This window comes from Prunus avium, chromosome 5 (genome assembly GCF_965620075.1).
Source record: "Prunus avium chromosome 5, drPruAviu1.hap1.1, whole genome shotgun sequence".
Classification (NCBI taxonomy): Eukaryota; Viridiplantae; Streptophyta; class Magnoliopsida; order Rosales; family Rosaceae; genus Prunus; species Prunus avium.
Genome location: NC_142288.1, coordinates 21,763,260 through 21,769,445, shown reverse-complemented (window position 1 = coordinate 21,769,445; position 6,186 = coordinate 21,763,260). Strand labels below are relative to the sequence as shown.

The window sequence follows — 6,186 nt, the reverse complement described above, 5'->3', positions numbered from 1 at the left end:
ATGCAATTACACAAAAATGTTGGGTCCAAATTTAAAATGTAGTATTTTCAGTTTTAGCCCATAACTTTTGAAATTGCAATTTTTGCCCTAATACACTAAAAACAAAATTGTTTTGTTTTTAGTGAAACATTAAAATTTTATGTTTGATTTAAATGTTCCATTAGAAATAAGCTCATAGGTTCTAAAGTCTCAATTGTTTAATGTATCATATCCTTTATTTTTTAATTTGATTAAATTATTGAAATAAGGATGATTATGGGCTTAAGGCCCCAAAAACCAAATTGAGCTATGTGATTGGCCCTTAATTCATTAGATGAATGAGTTTGATTGAATGGATGGATTGTACCTAATTTTATTTTTTGAAGTTGCTTAAATTAGCAATTGGTTTGTAAATTAAATAGAAGCTGAGTCTCCTATCTCATTCTCTTTTGAAATTTCTATCTCCCTCCAAACACAATTCCCTCAAGGTCTATTGGGCCTTGAGTCTTCTATAGAGATTAGGAATAAGGGAGCCCAAGAAGGAGATAAAGGAGAAAGAAGATTAGTTAGGGACTTTGAGAATAGTCTTGGGTCCAATGCCCATCAGCCATGAATGTTTTAAAGAAGTTAAAACGCGTAATAAAATCAATCACCCGCCAAAGACCTAGATTCAACATCTTGGCTCGATGTTAAATCAAAAATAAAAAGTCCATAATCATCTATGAACCTATAGACAACTATTTAACCATACTTAAGAAATGCAAAAGGTATTTCGTTAATGGTAACACATATTTCCAATTTCAAAATAAAATAGTTTTATGAAATTGCTTTGAGTTTTTGAAACTAAATAGTGGGAGTATAGTGTAACTGTTAATATGTTTAAATGGAGTAATAGTTGTCCTAGGACAATATATTGTCAAAACGATTAAAGTGTTTAACAAGATAAAAGATGATACCCAAAAACTCCCTCAATCAATTGATAACATTAAGTCGATAAGCAAAAGGCATTCTTGATGTCCTTTGTGTGGCCTTCCACCATGATGGATTCATGACATTTGTGAAGGATTGCCTCAAACATGGGGAAGTTGACAGCAACGACACATGTTTAGGAGGGATCCATTTCATGCATTTGATGTTGCAAAGGAAGGAACAAGCATAGGCCATATGATGAGGTTTCATGTTTGATTCCTACACTAAGCAAGCATGGTGGGTTAAGACTTAACTAGTACAATGGGACTTCAAAATAACATTTGAGGGTTCACATTTTCTAGAGGCCAAATGAAATAGGTAATCTCATAAAGATGTGAAGAGGCAAGTGCGCCTTCTCTTTATTGTCTGAAGTATCCTTAGATCCTATTACGGTGCGGTGATCCGAATAATAGGGAGCCTCCCATCCCACTAAGAGTTTTAACCAAAACTCTCATATTCCATCTTGAGGGATATGAGAATTTTCCAAAAATAGTGGGAGTTACCTTTTTACTTAAAGACCCGAGCCAATGGTAAATCTAAAATAAATCTAACACTTAGCTATATGTATTTGTAGATATGTCTATATCAGCATTCCCCAAACTCCTTGACAAACATTGTCTATAGAGCCATAACTTTCCAATATGGTACCCCAATCTCAAGATAACTATCGAGAAGATTGTGTACGTACTAGAGCAAGCTCCTAACATAGAGCCCCTTACTGAAGATGCTTCTCAGGAAGTACGTGCTAATTATGACAAGCACGTGGATGATGACTGTCATGCCAAGTGCTACATCCTGGCTTCCATGAATAAGGAGCTCCAGAAACAGCATGAGCATATGATGCATGCTGCTGTCATAATATCCCATCTCCAAGATCTTGATAGAGAAGGCATAGGCAACAGACGCTTCAGCGTTGTATGTGAGCTTTTGAAGACCAGGATGGTTAAGGGAACTCCAGTCCACCAACATGGATTGAAGATGATATGACTCATTGAGCAACTGGAAAGTCTTAACAGTCCACTGGACTGTAACTTGGCCACCAACATCTTCCTTGCGTCCCTTTCTGATTCCTTCTCCCAGTTTGTTATGAACTACAACATGGGGAAGATGGAGCACATACTTTCAGAGCTGCTGAACATGTGTGTGACTGCTAAAAAGACCTTCAAGAAATAAGGATGTGATGAGATCATTGCTGTTTTTTAGAAGGGTTCAACTTCTTCTGCTAAGCTCGGTAATAAGGGGAAAGGCAAATTCAATGCCAACAAGAAGAAGAAATGGAACCCTAAACTCAAACCCAAGGGAGGTGTCAAGAAGAAACATGCAGAAGGAAAAGAGGCGAAAGGACAATATTTCCATTGTGGGAAAGACGAACACTGGAAAAAGAATTGTCATGCTTACTTAGCTAGCCTGAAGGACAACCGAGCTGAAGGTACAGTTTAATTTGTCATTAAAGTTCTAAGCAAATGTTTATACCCTACTTAAGTCCAACAAACAATGATCTATTGTGGGTCATGTTGTTGCACAGACAAAGAACAAGTAGGAAGCTCATAGAGATGAAGATTGTTGTGATTCGGAATCGTCAAGCAAGCTTTTGTTTGTTTATGGAGATCTTTTAGAACTTATGAACTTATTTAGTTTATTTGGTTTTGAAATGTATAAAGAACTTACTTGCTATCTTCATGTTTAAGAAGATAGTTTTATGGTTTGTATGACATAACCACTAGTTTGCTTTATATATGACTATTCGTATTATGGTAATATGAAGTTTGATCTCTATATGCTTTGTAAGATGAATGTATGAAACTATTCTTACATTGATTGTTTAGAATATTGAGATATGATAAATCTAATACAAAATGATTTCTAAAAAGTTTAGATTTCACAATCAAGATAATATTCATAGGATAAGCAATATGTGGTTCTTTAAAGATTCCAATTCTTACCTATGAGTTGCATCTAGAAATTGAGAAATCCAAACAATCTAAGTTCTGAACTAGAATGGAGATCACATGAGTTGTATAAGATAATGAATGAATCTAAGTTTTGGGTTTTAGGTCCTTTTTTGAGCTTCAAATCGTCCTAAAACATAATGTAGGCCACCTGAGACCCCCAAACCTAGTCCAAATCATCATAATAACCATTCTACACATGTTAGTGGCATTAGATTGACCTGAAAAACAGCAAAAAAATTAATTAGGCAGAAAGTCTAGTTTTGACCAAAATAAGAACAGAAAAGCTATTTTTCTGTTTTCTGGCATCTAAACTCAGCCAATGACAAAAAAAAACTTCTATAACGCATTTGAAACGTGCTGCAAACATCCTAGGGCTATAAAAATGCGAAAATTTTTCTTTGGAACACAAAAGCCATTATTTGATGATGCGAAAATAAGGTGACGTTAAATCCTACACGTTTTATCTCAATGAAAAGAAAGTATAAAGCGCTTTTTCCTTTGCATGCATGATTTCAAATTTGTATCTCTATTCTGGACACTGTATGTTCGACAAAGTTGAGAAAAAATGACCCTGTGGAGTGGTTGACATTTTGCCCTCGCGACATATACTGTGGTCAGGTTGCAAACTTTTGGCACTCATTTGTAAGTTGTAACGTCTTTCATGCCAAACCTATTGGTGTTGGAGCCTAGGAGGACACTCATTGGTGCTGGAATCGTAATTTGGGTGGCCAGGCAATGAGATGGCCTAGCCATTGTGGTTAAAATCCAGCTAAAGAGATTGAGTGATAGTTATCTACTTTTTACTCATTTATTTGTTGTCCCATGTTCTGTCTTTTTATTTTCTCATAAAATCAAATCTATAGCTAATTGCACGACCTTGGAATTCAATTTGTTAAGTTACCTTTGCTTCAAATCAATATTAATTCATGAAGATTGAACCACAGGATAAATTCCATACTCTGTTTTGTTGGTAGTGATACTGACCTCTTAAATTTGTGTTATTCAGTTTGCAAATCTAATTGTAGAGTTATTTTAAGTAGGTCCCCATAGCTGGTCTAAAGACACCATTTCGAGATGGGTTGCTCAAGCATGTTGCCCAAGATGTCGTAAAGTTGGCAAAGGCAAATTGGGCTTCTCTTGCTGCCTCGTATGTGTGTTTGTGTGAGGCTGTGTCTCTGCATGACTAGATTATGGCATCTTTTTTGCTGCAGGATGGCGCTTTAAGGAATCTGGGTTCTTGAATGAGGTGGCCGAGGTTGTCAGAACCGGCCGGTAAGTTAATTATCCGCCAGGATGCGCCTTTATTTTTCCTTTTCTCGGGAGGTATTCACTGTTCACATTGCAAGTTAATTACATGGCCGGTGTAACACCAGCTGAGAGGCTATTGGAATTGTATAACGGGAAGTGGGGACAACAAATAGACCCTGTTTTTGAGGAGCTACTTTACTGAGGTGAGGCACTTCAGCGGGGTCATTTTGCATGTAAACCTTGCAAATTTTCAGGTGTAATCTTTAGGGTTTTTTTAAAAGCTGCTTTCAGTTTGTGATTACAGATATACCTTTCCACAGGAATAATTTGTGATGTAAATCTTAGGCGTGAAGTTTCATTTCTAATTTGGACCGAACATAGTCAGATCATTGTTCCAGTATATTCTTGGAAGGTTGAAAAATAATTGAAACTTCTTGAGATGAATCCTGACGGCATGTTGTGGGAAAGCAAGTGAACAGAAGTTCATTTTGTCGCAGTCCCGCGTATATTTTTCTGATTTCCCCTTCCAATTGACTCTTCAAGTTATTTCCTTTTTCATATAGCTCTTTTATTCCATGTAGTAAAAGTGGAAATGTTCCAGTAAGAGAAAAAGCCAGCCATCGTTTTCTGGGTATTGACTTTTTTTATATTATATATTTTTTAAAATTTAAAAGAAATCAGAAGACAAGAATTAGTAAGGAAAATATGAAAATTTATTTTGGAGCCAGGTGCTTTAATGGTATTTTTGGGTGAATTTAGAAGCCCTCTTTTATTGTGTCAGCCCAAATTGATGCACTGCATTTGGACTCAATCTTTTAGCTAAAACCCAACTTGAAAATAGTCATCCAAGCTCAGATTTACCCAAAAGTCCAGTTACTAGCGATACTGCGAGATTGGGGAATCGAAAAAAGAACCTAACGTATAAGTGTAACTGTGGATGCTCTTAACCTCTTAAGTTGTAAGCTCTTTGCAAGTCCAGATTTAAAGTGGCTATATTTTTGCCTAATTATGGACGAACCAGATAATCAACCCTCTGCCATTATCAACCAAAAAGATGCGGGTTGTGGTGTGTAACAGAGCAAGAAGAAGAAGATGAAGCAACCATGATAGCAAAGTGTGAACTGCATATTTGTTTTCACGTGTCTTCTTTCTCATTTAATTTGTTGTTCGTAGGATTAACAAAAGATAAAGGAAAATGCAGCTTCAGTGAATGAATTCGATGATGTTTAAAAAGCTTCAAATGTATGGTGCTCTTGTTGACTGTGCTTGGGCATGGATTTCAAATGCATATTAAAAGCAAGAAATCTTAATGCTCGAAGAAAAAAGCAATAAAAAGACAAGACTAAAAACAACTGCATGATTGCACATGTAAGACTCATTTCCATCTTAATTGCCACGGATTCCACTAAGCAAAAAATAACTTTATGATTGACAAATTACACTTCGGTCTAGTGATAGTTGTCTATATTTGTGACGAGTTAAAATATCTCTTTATGACTAGCCTTATTATGATGACTTAGCTTTATTGTGTGTTACTCGTGCTTTAAAAATATCTTATCTTTATTATTTTCTTTTAAATTTCATGATTGCAATGTGTAAACAAATCTTCGAGTCAGATTCTTGTCATTGCCTTATGGTGGGAATAAATAGCAGAAAACTCCAGTAGTGGGGTATTTGATGCATGTTTTAAACTGTCTCATATTGGGCCTGGTTATAAAATAAGCAAGAAAACAAATTATCCTCACCATTTTCCCTCTGCGTGGATCACGTGCTATCTTATAATAAATTGATTATGAAAAATTATCGTAAGTTATAATACATGATTATCCAAAATAAAAACCCAGCTGTTGGCTCAGATAATATTATTCTAGTTCAAACTCGGCTCAAGCTTGAACAAAGATCATAGACTTGTGCTCATCTTCGATTCAAATGATTTTTTCAACTAGCACTTGTACACCAACTAGCTCAGATAATATATGTTGCTCTTGAATTGTATTATAGACCTACAAAATAAGCATCCTGCACAATAAAGGATAGA

General features: G+C 35.7%; 1 pseudogene; it reads left to right on the top strand.

Annotated features, from left to right (window-relative positions):
• Positions 1–1,752: 1,752 nt before the first annotated feature.
• On the top strand, positions 1,753–4,176 carry LOC110760921 (uncharacterized; annotated as a pseudogene).
• The last annotated feature ends 2,010 nt before the right edge of the window (positions 4,177–6,186 follow it).